At 43.8% G+C, this 25,711-nt stretch overlaps 1 long non-coding RNA gene across 5 annotated transcripts in view; it reads left to right on the top strand.

The window, feature by feature from the left end:
- Positions 1 to 25,711, top strand: part of LOC132251394 (uncharacterized) — a 399,437-nt gene that overhangs the window by 282,091 nt on the left and 91,635 nt on the right. The window contains exon 2 of one of the 5 annotated variants that reach the window (XR_009463408.1): positions 2,575 to 2,711. The exons of the other annotated variants lie outside the window; for them this stretch is intronic. This is a non-coding gene — a long non-coding RNA (uncharacterized LOC132251394). The remainder of the gene's footprint in view (positions 1 to 2,574; positions 2,712 to 25,711) is intronic. 5 annotated transcript variants of the gene reach the window in all.

Here is a 25,711-nt window from a genome sequence, read left to right as displayed (position 1 = left end):
CATTAATTCAGCATTCTGCCCTTTTCTGCATTTGAAGCCTGCAAGTGGGAATAGAATAGTCTTTGTGAAATCTTGGTGGAAAATGACATAGTGAAATATATCAGAATAATGATTTCCACCCACCAAGCCCTGAATAGCATATAAATAATTTAAGAAAGCGCATCAGCCCAGGTAGGATCTACTGATTATCTAGAAATTGTTAAGTGATCTCTCTCTATTAGCTACTACAGCAAGCAGCAAAATTCATGAAGGCCTGGATCCTGAAATGAGTTCCTGCAGACACAGGCAGTGCCACTAACTCTGGATTTTTAATGCGAGTATCATGATCTCCAGGGATCCTGCTTTTCTGTTTAAAAATGGCAACTCTTATTAAAAATATAAAATTCATGGTTTTCTATGGCAGTTTGGAAGCTTACCAGTACCTCAATCACTATAAAAAAAAAATAATTCTAAATACCTATACGTTTTGACATTTGATTTTGGCGTTCTTATGGAAAATCAGAGCACCCCCTGCCCTCTTCACTCACCAGGATGCAAGTCCAGCTGTAGCTGTCTTCCTTAACTGCTTTGTGGCACTGAGCAGCTTTGATATGCCATGCCATTGACTCTCACTCCCAAGCCATAGCCCCCTGGGTCCTGCTGGTGCCCTTCACTCCCTACCCACAGCCCCCTGGCCCTGCTAGTGCTCCTCACTCCCTACCCACTCCCTGCACCCCCAGTCCTGCTGGAGGGGGCCCCAAGCTGCCAGGGCTGTGGGGCTGGGGACCCAGATCTACAGCCCTCTGCGCCCCGCCACCCTGCAGCAGTGCCTGAGCCCTGGCTGCTGCCTGTGGGAGGTGGTGGCTGCTGTGGCCTGAGTGGAGTGCAGAGCCCACCTCCCCCTCCTCATCCCCCATGGGCAGCACTGATGGAGCAAAGCCTATGATGGCATGCAGATGCACACTGGCTACTGTGAGCTTGGGGCTCCCTGCTTTGCTGATCTCTCCTCAGGGGCCTCCGTGGTCCAGTGGGTGGGACCTGGCAGGGTGGGCTGGGAGGTTTGGTGCCACTGCCAGGAGCCCCACACCACCATGATAAGTTGCTCCCTGCCCACCTGGCAGAAGTGGGGGTGGGGCATACTGCTGCTGCCAGGCAGGCAGGGAGTGCCTTGTTATGGTGGTGCAGGGCTAACAGTGGTGACACTAAGCTTCCTTGCCCTGCTATGCCAGGTCCTACCCACTGGGCGGTGAAGGCACTGGAGGAAGGGCAGCAGGGTAGGGAGCCCGCATTTTTGCACCCCTGCCTCTTGCACAAATCTGGGGGGCATATGGTCCTGCTCTGGGAGTGCATGCAGTGGTGAGGAGACCCCCCTGCCCCTGCTGGAAGAACCCACCACCCCTGCTCATGGCTTCATAGATTCATAGTTGTTAGGGTCGGAAGGGACCTCAATAGATCATCGAGTCCGACCCCCTGCATAGGCAGGAAAGAGTGCTGGGTCTAGATGACCCCAGCTAGATACTCAGCTAACCTCCTCTTGAAGACCCCCAGGGTAGGGGAGAGCACCACCTCCCTTGGGAGCCCATTCCAGACCTTGGCCACTCAAACTGTGAAGAAGTTCTTCCTAATGTCCAATCATCCTGGGCTTCATCCTGGGCCCTGTAGCTGCACATTCCCTCCCCTTTCCCAAGCCCCAAAACCGCACACCATTCCAGCTGGGCAGCCCCCCGGCCCTGTCCAATTTGCTTCCTCACTGTGGGGGTATCAATTCCTCCCCACCAAGAACAAACCTGCGGGAGCTGCTCTCCATGCCACCTGGCTGCCATGTGCTTACATGCGCATGCAAATGCACGCAGTGCCTCCTGCCTGATCACCCTCCTCCTGTTCCCACCGGCCCCTTGCAGGCTGGAACTCTGCCAGCCTGCAAAGGGAAACCCATTGTTTCCTGCATTTTTCTCCTTAAAAGAGAAAATCTGTTTTTTTTCCTCCTTGAAATGAGAAAATCTGTGTGTTTTTGTGTGGCAAACAGTAAATTGTGATCCTTGGTGATTTGGAATGTTCCTTTAAAATCAAGGTGCCTGGAATCATGTATGTATGGGAGAAAGTCAACACCCTTCCTGGTGGTTGTTAAGAAAAACTGCCAATAGGACCCACATGTATCCTATCAGCTGAAAAACCAGGAGGCAAATGAAAACAGCACCCAATTTATTTTTAAATCTCATGAATTTGAACTGTCCATATTGGCAAACGTCTCTATGCGTGAAACCTGCTTTAGGGTCAGGCCCAATTTTGGAGAGCATTGTTAGACACTATTAGCAGAAACCGTTTCAGGGAAGTAATTCCCAATTCTAGTAGCAAGCTCTTACTCAACTATTAGAATGGTGATGTAATGCACGCTTGCAAAAACATTGTATCCCCTAATTCATGCCTGAGAAAATGTCCGGAGAAAAGATAAATCTATTAACTGATCCTATATAGAGGAAGAAGCAGGTGACTGGGCAAGAGAGGGAAAAGCATTTCCACAGAGCAGAGAGATCCTGAGTGCTGGATATCTATTGATGCAAATTCATACGAAAGTTGTGATTTGTGTGTTCCCAGAGCTACTGCAACTGGAAGCACAAAGTCTGTAAGCAGCTGACTGACTTTGAACTTGGATTTGCTGCTCAGTGTTGGGAGCCAGAGTGAGACAGAACTTGTGATCTAGAGAGGGAATGGAAATGGTGCTCTACTATCAGGTAAGATTATTTCCTGGGATAGATATCCCATGGCAAACTCCCAGAAGGGAAATAGTTAGAGCAGAATGAAATTTGTAGTCTAAAATAAATGTGCTTTGCAACACAAAAGATAAATGTTTGGGCCTGACAACAAAAGCTCTTTATGTTTTGTATAGAAATAAGGGATTGGGTTTTGTGAATGTTATTTGTTTTTATGCGTATGCACGGTAATCCTGCATGTTAATGCAACACTGTGCTTTTGAAAAGATCTCCTTGGAGGAATTCTGAATACTTTCTGCTAGGCCGAATCTGTTCTCATCTGTACTCTTGTTAAATCAGGAGCAACTCCAACATGAGAGCAGTTTCCAGGAATTACTGTGGATTTACACAGATGCAAGAAGGAATTGGCCTTCCATCTTTATAGTTAGTGTTGATAAGAGCAAATGTTCACTGCTATCTTTCACTACTTTGTCTGATCGTTTCACTGTAACAAAGATTTATTTTGTCATCCTGGTCTAGAAACCATGACTAAACTTGAGGTAGTGTGGTGCTAGTGTCAGTTAGCTGACTGTGCTGGGTTCCTTGTGCCAACCAAGCAGTGCAATCTCATAAGTAGTGTAGAAAAGCAGCTGTTTCTGTCTTGTGTGCTGCTGTACTTTTTATTCATGATAAGAGTTTAAGAGGACAGGAAACTTTGGGCTTGGAGATTGTGCGAAATACATGCTCCAAAAGGGAATTATTGAAGTGGAAATCAAAATTTAGCTCAAGGAACTTAGGAAGCATTTGCACAAGTGCCTTAAAAAAGAAAAGAACAGTGGTGTAAGAATGTTTTATATAAACTGGGAAACAAGAAATTGAAGAGTCCTTCAGTATTAGCTACAAATGCAAGTTAACCGTGGCATGGAATCCAGCTGGGCTTTGTACTGCTTGAATATGAACAATTAGAGATTCAGATTTCAGGTGTGAGTTGCATCTTGGTTCCTAGACAATTTGGTTGTATAGAGATTTTGAGGTTAGATAAAGCTTAATTACCTGCTTGAACAAGAAGTATACAACAAAAGTATGCAGCATACAAATTATAAGGCAAAATAATGCAAGAGGCAAGGATTTTTGTGAGTGATCTTTATCCCAACCACACAGTTAGTCCACTAAAGTTAGACACATTTTTCAATGCAAAACATTCTTCATCAGGTCACTGAAGAATCACTCCCAACACTACCAAGGCAAAATAACGCATCTGTCTTGCCATTAGAGTTATCTGGTACAAGGCCATCCCTGTTTATCCATCTGAGGGCTCTACTTTTGATGAAGAATGTTTCTGTATTTATAGGAAAGTTTTGCTTGAGAATTTCAAATAGGATCATGGAAAAGTGTCACTGGAAGAGGCCTCCAGAGGTTTCCTCAGTGCACCCCTCGTCTACACTCCCAAGATCACAATTTAGTTTTGGTAATGAAGCCTGTTAGTTCTACTCCAAGTCAGGTTTTAGGATTGTGCATGCCTTGTGCTGAGAGTTTTGGTTATTTCCCATTTACTCTAGTAGGAGCTGGACTGGGGATAGGTGGGATTGGAAACATGAGGAGCAGAATGTGCAAGGGGATGCAGTGCCACTGTGGCAGAGTAACATGGGAGCCCCAATCCAGAAATGATGCAACTCTTGCTTAATGTTGGTAGACTATTACAAGCTACAACTTGCTGTAAAAATATACTAAAGCAGAACATATTGGCTGCATCAATCCCATTTCTATAACTTAACGTTTCCTTCCTGAACAAAAGATAGGACAGGAAATATAATGCTGCATTTCAGTCATTATTAGAAGTGTGTCTTGAACCATACCTTTTTATCCAAGCTTTGTAAAGGTTAAAGGGACTTTGGAACTAGATCCAGATGCCATGCCTTGCCTGTTACCTCTTACCTTTCATGGCCCAGATTTTTAAAGGATCCTACAGTCAAAAATTAGGAGATTGTGGTGTCGATGCCTACACAGTCAGATGGGTTGCAAATTGGCTGGAGGGCCGCATCCAGAGAGTGGTGCTGGACGGGTCATTTTTGACCTGGAGGGATGTGGGCAGTGGGGTCCCCCAGGGCTCAGTCCTCGAGCCCGCACTGTTCAACATCTTCATTAGCGACTTGGACGAGGGGGTGAAAAGCACCCTGTTCAAATTTGCAGATGGCACTAAGATGTGGGGAGAAGTGGGCACGCTAGAAGGGAAGAATAAGCTGCAATCAGACCTAGACAGGTTACAGGGGTGGGCAGATGAGAAAAAGATGGGATTCAATACTGACAAGTGAAGGGTACTGCACCAAGGGAGAAAGAACCAGCAGCATACCTACAGGCTGCAGAACTCCCTTCTCGTCATTGCAGAGACAGAAAAGGATCTTGGAGTCATTATAGACTCCAGGATGAACATGGGCCGCCAATGTGGGGACACGATCAGGAAGGCTAAACGCACCTTGTCATGCATTCACAGATGCATCACGAGCAGGTCCAAGGAGGGGATCCTCCCCCTCTATGCGACATTGGTCAGGCCGCAGTTGGAGTACTGCGTCCAGTTCTGGGCACCGTGCTTTAGGAGGGATGTGGACAACATGGAGAGGGTCCAGAGGAGGGCTACTCACATGATCAGGGGGCATCAGGGCAGGCCCTAGGAGGAGAGGCTACAGGACCTGAACCTGTTCAACCTCCACAAGAGAAAGCTAAGAGGGGATCTGTTGGCCATCTATAAACTGGCCAAGGGGGACCAGCAGGCAATGGGAGAGTCCCTGTTCCCCCGAGCACTACCGAGAGTTACAAGGAATAACGGTCATAGGTTGACGGAGAGTAGATTCAGGCTAGACATCAGGAGGCGCTACTTCTCTGTCAGGGTGGCTAGGAGCTGGAACCAACTTCCAAGGGAAGTGGTGCTCACTCCTACCCTGGGGGTCTTTAAAAGGAGGCTAAATGAACACCTCGCCAGGGTTGTTTGACCCCAGCACTGGTTCCTGCCATGGCAGGGGGTCGGACTTGATGATCTGCTCAGGTCCCTTCCAACCCTACCAATTATGAAACTGTGAAACTTATCATCTTTCCGAAACCCACATTTGGGAATGTACTTTCACAAGCAGTCAGCACCCAACCGCTCTCATTGCGACAATGATGGACAGATTTTCTAACAAGTGAATCTTGTTTAAAAAGCTAATCACATATGGTACGTGCAGATTTAGCCATACCTGTTCTAGGATCGTGTGACTTAATTGAAGTTGCATGATTGTAGTTCAGGTGTAGTTTGTGCATATGTTCACCAGTGCTGGGAGTCATGTTGGGAACCCAGTCTAAATAATTTAGGGTGGGTGGGATCATTGGGGTTGCTGGTGGGCCTGTAGGGGGTAGGGTTTGATGGGTTTGCATTTGTCCATCTAGGGATGGACGACTATGGGGGCAAAAAATAGTCCAGTAAGGGTTGTGAAGGCCAGAGGAGTGCAGCCCCAGGGGTGGGGCTAGTAGCTATGCTTTCCCAGCCTCAGGGCTGCACTCTGAATGTGTGAAGAAGTTCAGCAGACTGGGCTTAAACTGTTCTTGATCTAAATTAGTTTGCTTCCTCAGGTGAACTAGTTAAGATCAGGCTGGCCATTTTTTGCCAGAACTAACCTTCCTGAATGTCTGTAAAGATCAACACTTACATTGACCTAACTAGGGCTAGGTTGATTTAAGTGTGACATCCCCTCTTACCCATAAGGGTAGTGAAAATCCCACTCATTTCTATGGTGTCTGATCAAGCCCTTATTTAAGAGGCCTCTACTGGCAGTAGAAAAATCTGGTCCAATGTGTTTGTATATGTTTCTGCACGTTAAGATGAAGCACCAGCACAAGCGCAAATATTTCTTGCATAAAATATTCAGCACTGCATATTAAATATTTCAGAACAACCACAAACTTCTATCAGTCACTTTAATTGACATAGGCTCCTTCAGTTCTGTTTTGTTTTGTTTTTGAATTAAAACTTTTCATCTTCATAAAGGGGAAGAATAAAACAAAAAAAGGTGAATGTTTTTCCTGCGTTCCATTTCTTGGCAGTTGCTGCTTCTTGGAGTTTCTCTTTGTCTTATGGCCTGGAATGAAAACTTCACTAACTGTTTGCCCATAGTTTATAGGTTTTACAACCTCTTATTCCTTCAGTGGCTTTTTTCCTACTGATAATTCACACTTCAATAATACAAGAGCTCTCTTCCCTCGGATCTTTCCAAGGTACCCAATATTCGGTGATAAGAATAATTAGCCGTAGCATTTCAAGTGACATGGATTCTGTAGGGGGTTGGTTAAGAAACAGGTACATCTGCTTTGTTATAATGCTTTGGGTTCCGTAAAGCCTAAATAGGTCTCAGTCCTGCAATTGTAGATCCATAAATGTGGGTTTTTGTGCCTCTAAAGATTGCCATTGATTTCACTAGGGCTCCACAGTGATGGATGTGGTTGCAACTTGAGGCCTGAGTGTGCTATTTATTAGTAGAGATAAAATTGAATTCATTTCTGATCCAAACAAAACAGTTATCTGCTATCTTGGAAGCTCTCCACTGAAAAAATCTATCTTTGTTTCGTTTGGCATTTGCACATAGCACAAAAAGGCTTGCAGTTAACACTGCAGTTAACAAAGGTTGATAAATGGTCATGTGAGCCATGTGTGTGAAGATATGAAGCCCACCTTGTCCTGTTGAACAAGGGATTACTCCAGGTCAGTCGTCCTTTTCCTTTGCAAAATTGTTTGGGAAAAAATTGCTTGGGGACCTGTAGAAGGTTCATACCACACCAGAAGACTGTTCTGGGTTGCAACTCAAACTGAAGAGTCTTTGCATTGACTTGTATTCACCTGTTTTTCTTTCTTGAGGTATTAAGTATCCATCCTTGAGGATAAGAGGCGTACTTCCTGCAATTGTGTCTTGCCATCAGTTGCTTTGCCTTGACCTGAAGCCCTGTCTTGGGGGAACCTTCATATTTTTTTGGCTGTAGTAAGTACACTGGGCAGTGGCTGCTGATTTGTAATGAGGAGGTCTTTGCAGAGACCAAGGGTTATCCTTCATTTTGGAAGGTGGGGCTGTTTAGGGAAGAAAGCAAACAATGCCAGCAACAATAAGTACAGCTCATAGTAAGATCTATTCTCTCTCGCTGTCTTTGTCGTATTAATAATATAAAAATAATTAAGCTGCTAAGCCCTTCCTTAGCAGTAGGCATCAAAGCAAAAAGGAGGTGGGTATTGAGATCCCACTTCAAGGTGGGGAAGCTGACAAAAGGAAGTTCTTTTTCACACAGTGTGTTATTCAAGTGTGGAGCTCATTGCCACAAGATGCTATGGAAGCTGACAGTTTAGCCACATTTAAAAAAGGATGAGACAAATTCTTGGAGGTGCATCCATAGCTGTTGAGCACAGGAGTTAGGGGTACAGCCTCCAAATCGGAACTTCCTAGACCTGGAGGCTGCAAGTGAGAGAAGAACAGTGGGGAAAAACCCCTGGTCATTCCCTGTCCACTCTCCCTTTCAGCATCCATGCTGCCACTGTCTGACAGAGTATACTGGGTAAGATGGACAGATGACCCAGTAAATAGCAGTTCCTGTGTTCTTAGAGAAGAGAGGCAACACAACTAAGGAAGTCAGTTTGTGGCACAGCCTGGAATAGAAGTCCAAGTCTCCAAAGTCCCATTCCAGGACTACATCCTTTAGTTCAGCGGTTCCCAAAGTCTGACAGATTGCGCACCACCAATTTAAAACTGTACAATGTTAAGTACCATCAGCAATTTTTTGTCATATAAAGTAATACTAATAAATCTGTTAACACGAAGCACTGACAGGTTGCCTGCGTACCACTAGTGGTACACGTGCCGTAGATTGGGAACCACTGCTCTAGTTTGCACCACATTTGTACAATTAGAGATTTGTTGCATTAATGTAAAGAACAACATGTGTTAGGTCCTGGAAATAAGTAACAATGCACACAGTACATGGTTCAGATTCAGTCTGTCTGTACATGCATCTCCAGTCTCACACCTGCGCCTGTGGCTTTGAGATGTTTGGGTTGCAATAATGTCTACCAAAGGTCACAGCACAAAACTAGCCTTTCACAAGTAATTAGGGATCAACACAGTTTAATGAGCATAGGGTGACTGGTTCCCTTTATCCTAGCTTGTTTATACCATGATACATTACTAAATATTTTGGCATGCATTATGTAAGTGTAGCAGAAAGCCCCCTTTTCCTCTTGCCTGCATTTGCTCTCCCCTCTTTAAATATGTTTTTCCTCTTCTACCTTTTCTTCCTTCCTCTTTCTTTCACTTTAAGATAAGGAATTGTGTTTTAAAATGTGTATGTGTGCATTTTGTATCTCCCCATGTATGTTGGTATTTTTATCTATTTGTGTGCCACGGCACTTGTAGTTTATATTTTATACTCCTCACCTTTCAACTTTCAACTATAAATGTGTTTAGTAACAATGTTAACAAAGGCAGAAGTCAACCTGCCGCTTCCCTGTATCAGGCGGGCCCCTGAACGAGTGAGTGAATCTGTGATTGAATGTGTAACACAGTAGCAGACAGCAATTAACACCTAAGGAAACTGCAGATCAACCAACTGAAGAACTCAATAGAAAACAATGTAACAACCCGGAAATCTCTAAACGTCACCGATCAAGGGCTAAAAGCCCTGGCCTGAGTTAATCAATGCCGGGGACCAACTTTTGGACTGAATATCTCCAGATCGACCGCTCCCAGAGCCCTGTTCAAAATTTATCAACAGACTCCCAAACCTGCACGTACATGCGGATGACCCCTGGGGCTGACAGATGCCATCCAGTAGCCACCGAGGGGAAGTCCCATGAGTGTCAACAACCCCTGGATTGGGCAAACCTGAAAACTGGGGAGTCACCAAAGTCTGCCAAGGACAGATACAAAGCAGTGAAAAGTGACCCTCAGCAGCACCCTCTTGATCTCCAACTGGACCAGACCAGTCCAGCCAGAAGGACCTGCCGGCAACCCCCTTCTGGAGGATAACACCACGCTGAAAGAAGCCTCAACTGGCCATCGATGACAGACTCCAGTGCTTGTAGGATAGGTATCCCTGACTCTTGTAGCTTGCTACTGTGCGTGTGCACGTGTGTGTGTGGGGACCAGCCCCAAGGTTTATGATTTAACTTCATTACAGTGCTTCTATCCACCTAATAAACCAGAATTTTAAGGATCCCGAGTTGGACATTTGTAGCCAACATAAGCACCAATATTCCTGGAATGCAACATTAAACATTCCCTGTATTTAATATTTCACGCTAACCTTAAATTACATCAGACACTTCAATTGCAGGGAGGCTCCTGGGGTTGTTTGTTTGTTTGTTTGTTTGTTTTGTTACTTTTTTGTTCAGAATAATAAAAATCTGTTCAATCTTGTAGGTTTAGCTGAGTGTTCTTCATTGGTGGTGATAAGTTGGATTGGTGAAATTGCTGCTTCTTGTAATAGTCCCTGTGCATAAATGACTGTCACTTATTCCCCAAGTCTCAAATGTTCTAATAAAAGTTGCTCTGCTTTCCCTCCAGCCCAATAAAACAAGCAATCAGCTTCAGTTCTTTCATATTCAACTTCAGTTAAATCTGGCAAAAGTGTGTGTGTGTGTGTGTGTGTGTGCGCACGCACATTTGTGCATGCTTCAAGTGGGAATTTATTCTCAACAATGGTCATATAATGTCTCCAAGTTCTCTAACATGTATAGCATGACCATTTTTTTTTTCCTGCTATGCTATCTGGGGCTGGAGTTCATTTTACATGTCTAGAGAAGCAAACCTCCGGGGCAAGAATAATTAAGCTACTCTCCTTACGCCTAAAGCATTGCTTCTTGACTTAAGGAATTTGTTTCCAAACTCCCTCCCAAGCTTCAGTTGAAGTTGATTTACACTGATCAGCTTTGGTCTGTACTTTATGCAGGTCCTAGTATTGAGCTCCTCATTTGGGCAAAAGGCTCAGCAGAGTCCATGAGTGACTTTCCTGAGCAAAGATTTCACAATTATAATTTTTTTCTTTTCCTGTATCGGTTCCATGATGTTTTTCTTACTTTGGCATCTGAATGTCTGGCCCTGTTAGAAAATCAATGGGAAATGTGACTTTGAAGTAGCTAGGAGGATTTCATCCATGATGCCTGCTAGGGTGTCAAACAGGTTTCTTGAGATGAATGCATTTATTATCCCTGTTGTTTCACTGACTTTTCTTCTCCTCCTCAAAAAAATCATCATTCACTAAAATACGTATGTGCACAATTCAGCTTGGGAAAACTGGGAAACAAACACATCTTCTAGTGGATCCCAAAGTGTTTCTTTTTCCTTACTAGCCTTGTAATGATAGTGCAGTGATGGCAGTTTAATGATAGCAGCCCCAGTGACGCCATTCAGTGCCACCAAGGTGAAGATTGCACGTTTATTTTGGAAAATAATTATGCAGTTAATTATAGCACTTGACTTTTGTCCTTCCCTTCCCTGGATTTTTAGGGAGGCTGCTTTGCTTGGCTTGTAAAATACTGCGTCATTTATTCTAAAGGTCAAAAGACTCTTGTATTATGATTTGTAATTGCTGGTAATAGTGAATAAAATAATTGCAGCATCATTTTAGCTCATTTAACTCATTGCTTCACGTTCCCATTAGCATCATTAATTCTATTCTATTGTGTGTCTACAAATCCATCCCTCCTATTCTATGAGCAGGGAGGGATATAAACAAAAAGTTGTGATCCAGACCTTTCTGAAAGCCTTTTAAGACTGTTCTTGACTAAGTCTGAAGTTTCCTTCTCAGGCCTATCTCTGTGGAGTGGGCTCAGCTTGTGTTGTGTGTATTTTAGCCCACACTAAAAACAAGCAAATTTTAATGTGCAAGGCAAATGCAGTGCTTTTCTAAAGCATCTTTATTTTGGTTTCTCAATGGAATCTGAACCTCCAAGTTGAATGCTAAAATTCAAATCAGGTCTTTCAAGCTCTTGCCATTTTCTTATTTTTGCCCCTAATTAAAGAACTGCAGAGTTTGGAGATGAATTTTCAAGTTCCCAAAAGCCCCGATATGTTTGAATCTAGTATTTTGGTTTACACTCACCTTGCATCCATAATAGTTTCCGCGGAAAGACACTTTTGTATTCTGGAGTTCAACAACCTGTTAAGGTTTGTGCCGGGATGTGTTGCTCTCCAGCCCCTTGACCTGTCCTGCCTGCCAGAACTCATGGCTTTTCTTAAACAGGATGCATTTAATAAAGTGTTGCAAATGCTGATGTAAATGGGCTTCCCTCAAAGCCTGAAATCTTACTTTATTTCTCTTTTTTTTAAAAGGCATCAGACTCTGCCTAGAACTCTGTGCAGCTGGCCGAGGCACCTAGCTGTTGAATAACATACTGCAAGCAGACATGTCCTATACAAGCAGGTCATTTTGAGGATCTTTCACTTGGCTGCTAATGCTGTGATCTCCTCTCCTCATCCTAGTGAATATCATGCATTTGTAAAAGGAGGATCTTGTCCTCTAATTGCATATGGATTGGGTCATTTACTTCCATAAATGAATGCTTATATGAAATGTTTAAATGAAATGTTTAAAAAAGATTCTTTTAAACTCCCAGTTTTTGTTTTGCAATCACCTACAGTCGTCCAGCTAACTGAAAACGTAACCTCAAAAGAATGGATAGAATAGGCTTTGTTTTAAAGTGTAATAAGTAATTACTTTTAATGCAAACAGGGTCCTTCTTTACAAAAATGAGTTCATCCCAAAGCAAAATTGTTATTCTAGTCTGTGAATGCCATGTCTGTCCATCATAACATGAAGCACTACAGTGTCCTACACCAAAATCCCTATGTTTTCAAATGATTATTGTACATTAGGATTAATAGCATTCAACATAATACATCATGTAGTGTATCTCATTCATATAATGTGTAGAACTTTTTTTCATCTTCCATTAATTATTTTTATAAAGTGCAGGGACAAATACGTTAAAGCCTACATAGCTGAGGATTAAATAGTTTCCAAGGAGAATACAAAAGAGAATCAAATATCCGAGTAACAAATAGAACTGGTCAGAAAAATAGGCTTTTCATTCCAAGGATATGTTTCTTATTTCTAAATTTTAGTTCTGAAATGACATGGATTTTTTTTTTTTAATTCCATGGAAAGAATTCTAAAAATTCTGCCAGCTGGGAATTGGAGATCCATAAAATATTAACTGGTCGGCTGTACTGTGATATGTCATCCATTGCTCTTCTCCCTCTGTCCTAATGGTTGACCAAGGCAAAACGTTTAGCCTTGCAAAAGAAAGGTGAGAGGAGTGCACTGAAGAAGTATCTATTGAAAAAGGCTGCATCTCCAGAAGGTTTGCTTAGTATTTCTACTGCCTCTGTGTTCTGATATTCAGTTCTGCAGGGAACTATATAGCTTAAAGCACTTTAAAGGCAGAGTGATTGGAGAAATGGCATTTTTATTAGTTGTGTGAGCACTCAGACTGGGACTACTCAAGCAAACATGTGGAGCTGAGGTGGTGTTGGGATATGATTGCATTGGTAACTACCCTGTTGGTTGATGGAGCTTTGAGGTGCCAGGACACAACTGCATCCTGTAGTGAACTGGCTCTGCTTTGGGGATTGCCGGAGCAAGGGGCAGAATCAATAAATCATTTATTACCATATATACCTTGAAAGAGTGAGAAGAACACGATGTCTAGTCCACAAAGACCATGCTTGGAAGTTTTAACATCACCATGAATGTAATTACTCCCATTTTAATTACCTGATTTACACTGACAGGAATAATCATGGTACAGTGTTGAAACTCCAGTTCAACTTTCATGGACATAAATGCAGTTCCCCTGGCTCAGCTACATTTGAGCCAGTTCACGCAAAAGTTGGATGCTGAAAGCATCCTATTGTCCTAGAAATGTTTTAGGCTGAAATACTTTGCGGAGAGGGACTTTGCTGTCCATTATAACCTGTGCTGGTTCAGGCACATTCTCCAACCTGAGTGAATATAAGTTGGTAGTAATCCTGGAATGATGCTCAATTAAATTTTTGAGGCAATGAAAGGTTGGCCTCTACATCCTTGGGCTTAGATTGCATCATTCCAAAGCAATGCTTTTGCATTCAACACTCATCAAGACTGAAGTAAACATTATGGCCAGTATTTTCAAGTGTGAGAGCCTGAAGGTTGGCACTGTGTTTAATCTTTGGCTCAGCAAAGTATTTATGCTTATGTCCCATTTACTTGGATTCAGACTGATTGGACCTAAGCCTGCACTAATGTAACCAGCTGGCCAGTATGTGTTACACCTACCAGTCTGCCCCCAGCCCGAAGAGCATGTCAGAGAACGTCTGTTATAGCCACCATCAAAGAGCCAGGCTTTCATAGAAGCAATATAGACTTCTCCTTTTACCTCTAAGGGTATGACTATGCCACATCCCCAGTGTTGGGGAGGGATGCACTTAAATGTACCCCATGCCTATGAGGAAAACAGGCTTTCAAACTATAGCATCCCTCGGGTAAGTGCCCTACAGCAGGGATGAAGAGTTGGCTGGCAAGTCAGACCTAACCTCTGGCACCATGTCACCTGGCCTATAGGACGCCTCACAGGTCTGCCCTGGCATGCTGGGTGCAGGTGGTGCAGGGTCTGATTCCAGCGTGTGGGGCCAAGTCAAAGCCAAGCAGGCCTGATCCTGGTGTGTGGGGTCCAATCTGGCATGTGTGAGCCAGCCTCGTACCACTTACTTTGCTTGCAGGGCCAAAAGGCTGAGCCCCACTGTGTTTCAGGCCATTCCAGTGAGGTAAAACAATATGTTTTGATTTTGCATGTAAAACCAAATATTTTTGACAATCAATAAGGAAACATTTTGAAATGTCTGTATAAAAATCACTTGTATTTGCTGCAACTTTAAGAGACACTCTTCCAGTCTTACTGCTGCAGGGTTTCAGTAAGAGAAACTAAACAGAAACCAGATAGCCTTTATTTGCTGTCACTTGACTGGTCAGACAGACTGACAGAGGGGAAATGTATCAGGCTCACAAATCCAAAGTTCTTTGGAAAGCATAAATCTTTATACATGTACATTCTTCTTTGAACTATCTAATCAGAAGCTAACACATGGATGCATGCAACTAGATATCATTCCTTTTTCTCCTAAATTAGTGCATTACCGTTGTAGTCTGTTCTCTACATCCTTTGACTACCTTGTCAACTTCTAAGCTACTCAGTAAGCTACACTTGGATTGAAGCAATACTTAATAGTGGGGGGACTTGCTATTGGTTCCTAACTGCTTAAGATTTTGACACCTTCCAAATCTCCTTAGGTTTCAATAGGTTCCTGTTGCATTCCCAAGGAGGTTTTGACTATCAAGTCTTCCCTAGATGGCTTTCCTATTATCCTAAAAGCCAACACATAGTTCAGTGAAAGATTGAGGAATTTGAACTCCTGATGCTAAGTCTTAGGCCAGGTGCAGACATTACATTTTTTCCAGTTTAGGTACTTGGACACCAGCGTATACCCATAACAAAACAGATGCTCAGGACACCAAGGACAGTTTCAAAGTGGAGGATCCTAATCTAAGGTAGACCTGGATTGTTGTACTATAAAGTTGACTTGATTGAGGCTAGACTGGTGTATTGAACATCAGTGCCTGGTCCACTCCCTAATCAGGGTTGGTTTCTGTCCATTGGTATCCCAGGGGACATTGTGGGGCCTCCTAACCCCGACTCACAGGGAGCTGTGGCTCATTGTTACAGCCAAGGGCCTGGCCAGCTCCTCCCCTGAGGCCTTGTCTGTCAGCCTGGCAGGACAGCGGTGGGGCTGGGGAGTGGGGCTCGTGAGCTGCTGGGAGGAGGGAGGCAGTGCCAGTGGTGCACCGCGCATTCCCAGCCTGGGTTCGAGAGGCACAGAGTGTCCTTTCCCTTTCCTGTCTGAGCACTGAGACCCTGCAGCTCTGGGAAGGACTTGCAGGATTCCCTTCCCAGGTGAAGCTGCTTATTCTGCAGATGCAAGGGGCTCTGGACCCTGGGAAGAGGGGTGCCATGCCCTCATATCTGGAAAGTAAGCAGCTCCAGCCAGGAATTAGGCATTGGCTCGGGGGGGGGGGAGAATCCTGCAAGCCCGTCCTCGAGCTGCTCCAGGGCATGGTCCAGAGTGTCCCTCTCCTGTCCTGTCCTGTCCTGTCCTGTCCTGTCCGAGTCCTGGTTCCCTGCATTGCTGCAGCTCCGGGAATGGCTCACAGGATTTCCCCTGGAGCCAGAACCAAATTCCTAGCTGAAGCCCCTTACTCTTCAGATGCAGGGCTCCATTTCCCTGCATCTGAGGAAATGGAGGTGGAGGGTGGGGAGGGGAGGGAAGGGAAGGGGCAGCCTTGCATTTTCAAAGTAAGCAGTTTCAGCCAGGAATTCGGCACTGGTTCTAGGAGGGAAAGTCTTCTGAGTCTTTCCCTGAGCTGCTCCAGTGCAGGGTCCTGGGCCTTGAGATGGGGAGAGGGATACTCGGTGTGCCAATGACCCAGGCAGGGAATTTGAGATGTGCCACTGGCACTGCCCTTCCCGCAGAAGCTTGATCCCCACTTCTACCCCACCTCTGTCCCACTTGGAGTGGGCCCCTGGGCCCCCATCCTGGCCTTGGCCAGTGCAGGCATTTGCCTGCCTCCCTGCTCCAAAGAGTGAACATGAGCTCTGTTTATTAATGGTCCAATCTGCGCCATTTAGAGAAACCTGTGTAAATTGGTTCAATTCTGTCTCGGGCTTTTTGACTGTTTCTACTTAGCCTTAATGTTCAGTTCCTGCAGGGCAAAGATTCGGCATTTTGCTCAGCTCAGATTGCTGTTTTGTATGCATCTGGCTTGTATCGGTTTGTCTTAAGACTTTTTTTTTTTTTAAAGACATTGAAAGAAGAGGATATATTTTTTAAGTATGGGTGGGAGGAGGGAAGGTCATCTTTTCTGGGGGTTTTTTGTTTGTTTGGGGTTTTTTTGGTAAAGCACTGTTAAAAATGTCCTGTTTTGGTAAAGCACTGTTTACAGCTTTTGGTAGCATTTGAGTGGTCCAGAAAGGATTTTTTTCGGGTGGTATCTTTTACTGGACCAACTGCATGGTTGGCATAGACTTAGACAGCATTTTTAATGCAGTACATTCTCCTTATAGTAGCTTTTCAATTTTGCTGTTCAGTAAAGGCATGATGTAAGGTTAAAAAAAAAAAATGTGGCTGCTTAAAAATGAGAAAAACAAAACAGCGCTTTACTTTTAGCTCGGTGCACACCCGTGCTGAGAGCAGTGCATGCCCAGAAAAGGCATTGCATCAATTTGGTCCAGCTTGCCCAATGTCTATATAGATCACATGCTTCAGCAAAGATTTTGGGAGCATTTATCTAAGAGCTGATTCAATCAACTCTTAGATAAAAGCATAAAAAAGCCCCACTGAAACATGCCATCTACACAGATATTGCGGAGCCGGATCAAACTTACACGATGCCTCTTCTGGTAATTTTTCACGCCTGTCAGTGGCCTAAATGTTTAGCTAAGTTTCTTGCCCCAAAAACAACTCTTCATAAAGGCATTTTTAATATGATGAAAAAATTGTTTCTCAAAATCTTTGCACCTCAAAAATTATTAGACTATTTGCCCCGCATAAAGAGGGACGCAGTGAGGGCAAGAAGGAGGAAGTTTCTTGGAAGAGCTCTAGGTTTAAGGCAAGGTGTATCGTACCATGCACTTAAAGAAACTCTACTGAGATAACAAAGGTTGAGACAGAGGATCTGTGGGAAAGTGTGCTGGGATTCTCACTCATAGTACCACTTTTTTTTTTTTTTTTTTAAATAAGGGCCCTGTATCTCAAAAGTTGCATGATCTGAATTTAGCTAATATAAATATTGGAACAACAGAGGTACCACACTGAATTGGACCAGAAGTCTATTTAGTCCTACATTTTCTTTGATACTCGTTAGCCCTTTGAAGTAAAAAAAAAAAAATTAAGGCAATTAAAGAATAATCTTCCAGAAGGGAAAATATCTTTCTAAAGCTCATTGGTTTCCAGTTGATTTAACGTTACAAAATGTGCAGGTTACATCCCTTGTGTATTTGTTATCATGTCTGTATTTGTTATCATTCTCAGGTCAGCTCACAGAGACAGTTATGTCAAAGGATGTGGTCATCATGGGTGACCTAAACTATCTGGACATTTGCTGGGAAGAGCAGTCAGCCAGGTCTGACCCGCTCACATAGGTTCTTAGCCGAGTTACAGGACCTCCATCTAACCCAGGAAGTGCACAGTCCCACCAGGGGAAATGCCTTGTTAGACCTGATCCTGGCCACAAGTGATGACCTGGTGAGGGGACTGCGGGTTCTTGACCACCTGGGTGACAGCGATCATCGCCTCCTGGAATTCACCATCCAGCACAGGGTGGCAAAGGCCTGCAGCAAGGCAGCATCCCTGGACTACAGGAGTGTGGATTTCATTGAGCTAAGGAGACTAGTCGGGGAGGCACTGAGGTCCCGGAGGGGTGGGGAGTTGGGAGTCCAAGAAGAGTGGTCGTTCCTGAAGGAGATGATCCTCCAAGCCCGAAGAGTGGCAATCCCAACATGGATCAAAGGGGGCAACAGTGCTCAAAAGCCCCCATGGCTCACTAAAAGCATCCAGGAACATCTGAAAGCTAAAAAGGAGGCGTACAGCCAATGAAAGCGAGGGTCCATCACCAGGGAGGACTATACCTCCATTGCTCTAGACTGCAGCGGAGTGGTCAGGAAGACCAAGGTGGAGATGGAACTGGGACTAGCTACCCGGATCAAGGATAACAAGAAGTCCTTTTTTAAATATATAGCGGGTAAAAAGAAGTTTCCAGGTAACATGGGGCCTCTGCAAGACACGCTAGGAAATCTGGTGGTCTCACCAGAGGACAAAGCTAACTTATTTGACAATTTATTTGCCTCCATTTTTCTGAGCAGGGACCAGGTCACGCCCCTGCCCCCACCCCCCCCGGGATCCCCTATGGTCCCAGGGGAGGCACAGCCAAGCCCAGGGTCAGTGAGGACTTAGGGAACTTCTGGAGGGACTGGACATTGTTCAAATCAGCGAGTCCTGACAATCCCCATCCCAGAGTGCTGAGGGAATTAGCAGGGGTCATTGTGGGACCCCTGGCACAGCTTTACGAGCACTCGTGGTGCTCTGGCGAGGTGCCAGAGGACTGGAAAAGGGCCAATGTGGTCCCCATTTTCAAAAAAGGGAGGAAGGAGGACCCAGGAAATGATAGGTCTGTTAGTCTTACCTCGGTCCTGGGGAAGCTCTTTGAGAAAATTATCCAGGTGCACATCTGTGAGGGCCAAGCAGGGTATGCTTAGGGGCAATCAACATGGGTTCATTAGAGGCAGGTCCTGTCAGACCAGCCTGGTGGCCTTCTATGACCAGGTCACAAAATCCTTGGACACAGGTGTCGCGGTGGACGTAGTCTTTCTGGACTTTAAGAAGGCCTTCAACATTGTCTCTCACCCCATTCTCATTAAAAAATTAGGAGATTGTGGTGTCAGTGCCTACACAGTCAGATGGGTCACCAGTTGGCTGGAGGGCCGCACCCAGACAGTGTTGGTGGATGGGCCATTTTCGACCCGGAGGGATGTGGACAGTGGGGTCCCCCAGGGCTCAGTCCTCGGGCTGGCACTGTTCAACATCTTCATCAGCGACTTGGACGAGGGGGTGAAAAGCATCTTGTTCAAATTTGCAGATGACACTAAGCTATGGGGAGAAGTGAGGGACAGGCTGCAATTGGATCTGGACAGGTTACAGGGGTGGGCAGATGAGAATAAAGATGGGATTCAATACTGATAAATGCAAGGTGCTGCACCTGAGGAGGAAGAACCAGCAGCATACCTACAGGCTGGGGAACTCCCTTCTCATCAGTGCAGAGAGAGAAAAGGATCTTGGAGTCATTATAGACTCCCAGATAAACATGGGCTGCCAATGTGGGAATGCAGTCAGGAAGGCTAATCCCACCTTGTCATACATCCACAGATGCATCATGAGCAGGTCCAAGGAGGTGATCCTTCCCCTCTATGCGACACTGGTCAGGCCGCAGTTGGAGTACTGCATCCAGTTCCGGGCACCGCACTTCAGGAGGGATGTGGACAGCATGGAGAGGGTCCAGAGGAGGGCCACCTGCATGATTAGGGGGCAGCAGGGCAGGCCCTACAGGGAGAGGCTACAGGACCTGAACCTGTTCAGCCTTCACAAGAGAAGACCGGGGGGGGGGGGGGGGGATCTGGTGGCCATATATAAATTGGCCAAGGGGGACCAGCAGGCAATGGGAGAGTCCCTGTTCCCCTGAGCACTACCGAGAGTTACAAGGAATAACGGTCATAAGTTGATGGAGAGTAGGTTCAGGCTAGACATCAGGAAGCATTACTTCACAGTCAGGGTGGCTAGGATCTGGAACCAACTTCCAAGGGAAGTGGTGCTGGCTCCTACCCTGGGGGTCTTCAAAAGAAGGCTAGATAGACACCTTGCAAGGGTTGTTTGACCCCAGCACTCTTTCCTGCTCATGGCAGGGGGTCGGACTTGATGATCTGCTCAGGTCCCTTCCGACCCTACAACTATGCAACTATGGAACTGTGGGTGTTTGGTCATATATGAATAATTGTTTATTTTTAATCCTACTAAATAGTATTTTTTTAAGTAGAAGAAGAGTTAATTGAAAAAAAAATTCAATATGAAATTGTAATATTTTCCCACTTCCTTGAGATTGTACACAGTGTGATTTTTCAGCACTATTATTGTGACTCATAAAAACATCCTGTATCATCCTGACCTCCGAGGAGGATTTAGGTATCAAAATAACTTAAAGATACTATATTTCCCAGTAGTAATTATAATCGTGGCTCACTGCAGTAATAAACTTGTCATAAGCAATATGTGATTGGCCACTTTATACTGTTAGAACTGGCTTTATTCTATTAAGCATTTGTCTTCATAAATGTGATCTATAGTAACAATAATGTTTGAAGACTTTACTGTATCTAATTGTTTTCCACAACTCTAAAAGTCAGCTGATGGACTGCTATTATTATTTCATACTGTTATTAAATATTAAGGACGTGACTGTGCATAGAGGGCACAATTGAGTTCAGGGTCCAATGCATTTTATTTGGTACAAAAACATATGGGCGCAGACTTCTTATGCTGACTTGGTAATATGAAGAAAATATTGTATCAAAAGTTTCTATTTGTTCCAATTCAGGAAAGCATTTTTTTAAACTTTTTGTTGAAATGAGTGCTTTCCCAATTGGAGTTACTAGTAACAGTCTGCTTTTCTACCCTGTGCCCAAATACTCAGGTAATGATCACAGTAAATTTAGGTGGAACTGTGACCCCTACAAAATACAGATTGCACATTAGAAAGGTGTGTTACACTTACAAACAATACCTTGAAAGTAAGATCTGAAACCTTTATATTCATTGTGAATTGGCATAGGAAACAGTGCAATTTCCACTGTAAAGTTCAGAATTTTAAAATCATTATTATCTTCCTCCACTGACATCAGTTGTGAACAATAATAATTTCCCTCCTAAAGCTACATAATGATATGAAATGTCAGATTTTATTATGTACATCTGTTGGAGTGGTTTTAAAATGACAGCTTTAAAAATGAAAAAGGGGATCTGGCCACAGTTTTTGGTAGCACTATGTGGCAGTTGGTAGTGACCGAGCATATATTTTTTATAAATGCAATAAACTGAGAGCATCATTGGCTTCTGCTATAGGTTTGTTTTCAATAGTAACTGATTGTTGAAATTAAATGTAAAAGCAGAAAAATGATTCCTAGGACCAGTCTTGAGCTGCACGTGGAATCAACAATGTCTGGATGCTTGATACATCTTAACACCATTGCTCTCTGGAGCTGGGGTCAGTTGTGTGCTACAGTATGAATACAGAGAAAAGATGGCATTATGTTTTAAGACTCTGAATTATGATATGGGTGTCTGGAGTGCGGTTTTTTTCACCTTGGATGACCTTGACTCCATTTATCTCCCTTTTTCTCAGCTCCCAAACTTAAATAGGGATAATAATCCTCTTTCGTGTCTACTATCTACTTAGATCAGAAATTCCTCAAGGCTTGGGTTCGGGCATGCGTTTGTGGAATACTGATTTTGGTGGGGACCTACTAGCTGTTTTCATTGTATGAGAGCACAAAGCAAGGTGAGCAGTGAACATTGTCCTGGGTGTTCTTGCTGAGAATGGAAATAACAAGGTAACCTGAATTGAAGAATGGATAGAAAAGTAGAGTTGTGTTCAGATATACATGTTCGGGTTTTACTCGTGCAAGAGGAAACATAAAGGGAAACAGGGAAATTATCTAAATGGCAAGGTTTTGGGGAAAGGAACCGTCTTTTCTGTCCCTACTTGTACAGGTTCATATGGTGGCAGGTTCCTATACTGACTCAGTATCTTTTTGAGGCCTAATGCTCTCTAGGGAGCTAGTAAAGTTGGAGTAAAAATGGAACTGAGAAGTGACATTGATCCAAAATGATCTAGGGATATCTCTCATGCCACCGGTGAAAGGATCTGTTCCAAAATGGTGAGGAGTCTTTTATGTCCAAACAGGCTTGGAGCTTTTCAACTCCTAGCTGCAGAGCATTTGTTTTTCAGCTCAAGCTGTAGTAGGTCATGCTGTGACTGTTGCAGGTCTTTGTTCAAATTTCCTGTGTTTCGGTCAGGAAGTAGTCATCACACTACCCACTGGACTGTCTGTCCTTTCAAAATAGCTACATTAGCTTTTATCTTTCAGGAGTGTTGACTGGAAAGCTTAGTTAAGCAAGATGCTAGAAGACCCCTAATGTCTTTTATTCAGAGAAATGGATATCACACCTAGGAATTATATCTCTATAGTCGTGTGTTAAACTTCTCAGGTTCTCGATTCTCCTGTGAGAAGTTGAGAGATCTGTTGTCTTATTTACAGTCTAAATAATCACTTCTCCCTCTAATTGTTCCAGCTTCAGAATACTGTATGCTCCCTTAGACTCCAGGTCAGGCTGCAAGCCTGATTCATTTCAATTTGCATAATCTTTTCAGCCCTCTATATTTCACTTAGACACCAAAGATTAAGCTTGAATATAGTTGTGTGTCATTTATCATTTACTTGTCTTTTCTCTGAGTTTGATTTAATCCCCTTGGTTTACTGTTCCTCAGCCACAAATAGTCTTGCTGGGAAATCTGTTCCATTGTGTTTTTTGGCCTTGGTATTTTGAGATCTTTTTTTCCTTTTGCTGTCAGGTTCATGTTATTCCAAGAATTCTCATAGGTTTATCAAGGATTTCTCTTAAATTTTCTGAATTTTGCAAGTCCTGCCAGGCCAGAACCTAAATGGGAAATTTTGGTGTGGTGGAAAAATTCATATTGATGTTCATTAAGGCTACGTACAGACGTTCAAGAAGCCTGAGGTGGAATCAATCTAAATTACATGGTTTTCTGCAAGTGACGTAGTTTAGATTGGTAGCAAACAAAACATACATTCACCCTTGGGAACGGAGGGGACTGCGTTCCTCTATTTTTAAACTAGTCTGTATGCACCAAACTTCTGTTCTGTTACATGTATACACTGGTTTTGTGTGCCATACTTCTGTTCTGTTACAGGTATAGATTGGTTTCCAATCACTTATGTCAGTAAAAGTGTAATGTCCATATCTGGCCCTAATCAAAATCAGCCTGAATGTCTCAGTATTAAATGAAGAGGCAACATGCATCAGTAAGAAAGAACCTGAGTCTTGTTCTGCCTCTGCTGCACAATGAGGTGTGATTTTGGCAACACCACTTAATTTTTCTGTCTTTCCCTAACCTTTGCCTGGTTAAATTCTGAAGATCTCAGCACAATGGATGCTAAACACATGAAATGTGGCATGCGTTTAGGTGCTTAAGTAAGAGCTAAACCTCTTAAGTTGTGGGTGTTCAGCACTCTCGAAAAGCTGATCATGAATGGGCAACAAACAGATGAAGAATGGGTATGGGATGTAATGGTAACTAAACTTTAGGCAAAAGGTGTTCAGTATGTCATGTCGTTGCCCTGGTTTCATATAACAGTTCTTAATTACTTAGTACTTATGAAAGGTGCAAAGGTACAGAATTGGGCTCAGTATCTTGGGTATGGTGCTTGAGTTCACCCTGATTTTGAAAAAAACAAACCCAAAAGAAACCTTGCTTCCAAGACTATGTTAACTAAAGCTAGCTTTCCCAGGGCAATGCAAGAAAGGGAGAGTTTCACAGATGAAAGACGGAAGGAGAACTAGAAGGGAAGAGACTAGTCTGACCAGTCAGTCGAAGCCAAGAGTAGAACTGCAGCCTTCTGAATCTCGGCTAGAGCTGCTTGGATGACTTTTGTCTAAAGAATTTTCTATTGGAAAATGTTATTGTGATTAATATTTATATATTTTTGCAAAATTGAAAGAGACTTTAATTACTTTTCTTTTAATCAGAAAAGTTATGAAAATGTTCAAACATCCTATTTAAAAGCATGGAATTAGGTATATATTTCTGTTTGAAATGACTTTTGATTTGGAAATGTACTTGACTTTTGATTAAAATAATAAGGAAAAATGGTGGAAATCAAAATGGTTTGAATTTATGCCAACTTTTTTCCAGAGTATTTTTCAATGATAACTTACAATCTTTTGTCTGTACTAGTGAACTATCGTTCATAACTGAAGGCGAGCTAGGATCTCCTCTGTGTGGTATCTCAGGCAAAGCCCTATAACCACTGGCACTTTTTGTCAATATCCCCCCTCACTTAAAATCCAATTATATCTGATTCCTTAATGCCATGATTATATATGAGCAAATAGCAGGTGGTAAGTTGAACAGTCATAGAGCAATTGGTATTGACTTTGTTGCTTTGTGATATCTGTAGTACTAAAACCTCTCTAAAAACAAGTCCTATTTTTATATAACATGGATGTACATGCATGTGTGCAGCAAAGGGGCATGAGTTTGGAAACTTTTGAGTTGGAAACCCCGAGATAGTGAGGCATTCTATATTTGTTCTGGCAAAGTTGCAGTGCACGTGTCTTAATGTATAGCCTCTATTCTTGACAGGCAAGCACTAGATTGCTCTGAGATAACTTGTGGTCTGCTTCATAGATGGCAGAAAAAGCATTAGCTAATTAAGAGTGAAAACAAGAAACTGAATTCACAGAAGTCTTAAATTGTGCTGTTAAAGTTCTTTTGGACTGTGGGAAAGGCAGGAGCCTCAGTGCTCAACGAGGCTTCCCTCTGATGCCTTTTCCCTGCAAACAGACTTCTGGGTGATGAACATACGTGACTTAAAAATACAGCAACATAATGCAGATTTATAAATAATGCCATCTGGTCAATGTTTTGCATTGGCAACTTCCATGTTTCAGAAAAGGGGCGGGGAAGGTTATGATGGAAAATTATTTGGCAGATTTGCCCTAGAGAGAGTGTTTCCTCCTGTTCTCCATCACCTGAAGGCTGGCTCATGTCTAAATGTATTTACTCAAATACAGGCTGACCTACCAATACTTAGTAGGGCTGTGCAAAGCTTCAGGTGGTGATTCGATTCGGAGGAGATTCGGCCCGATTTGGTGGCCGAATCTCCAAATCTGAATCGAATCAGGGGACCAATTAAAAGGTCTGAATCGATTCCGAAGATTTGGAGAGCTTTGAAAAGGTTCGGAGAGCTTTGATGATTTGAACAGTCCCCAGTGGCTGCAGCAGGGAGCAGGAGCCGGACTCGGAGCTGGTAAGTACTAGGGGTGGGGAAGCGGGGGCTGCAGGAGGGGGGAGGAAATCATGGGGGGACCCGTGCCAGCCCCCAGCCCCTGCCTGCTCCCCCAGCCCTCCCAATGCCCACCCACTCCCCCATCCCCTCCATGGCTGCCCTGCCTGGCACCAGGTCCTGCTGCTTAAAAAAAAAAAAACTCCGGTTCTCACTGGGTACTGCTGGGCGGGGGGTGATCCCCACTGCCCCCCACTGCACTGGGGACTCTGCCACGAGCTCCCCAACCCCCCCCTTGCTCCCCCAGCCCCCC

This window comes from Alligator mississippiensis, chromosome 7, assembly GCF_030867095.1.
Source record: "Alligator mississippiensis isolate rAllMis1 chromosome 7, rAllMis1, whole genome shotgun sequence".
In the NCBI taxonomy this organism is placed as follows: Eukaryota; Metazoa; Chordata; order Crocodylia; family Alligatoridae; genus Alligator; species Alligator mississippiensis.
This window is presented reverse-complemented; position numbering and strand designations above follow the sequence as displayed.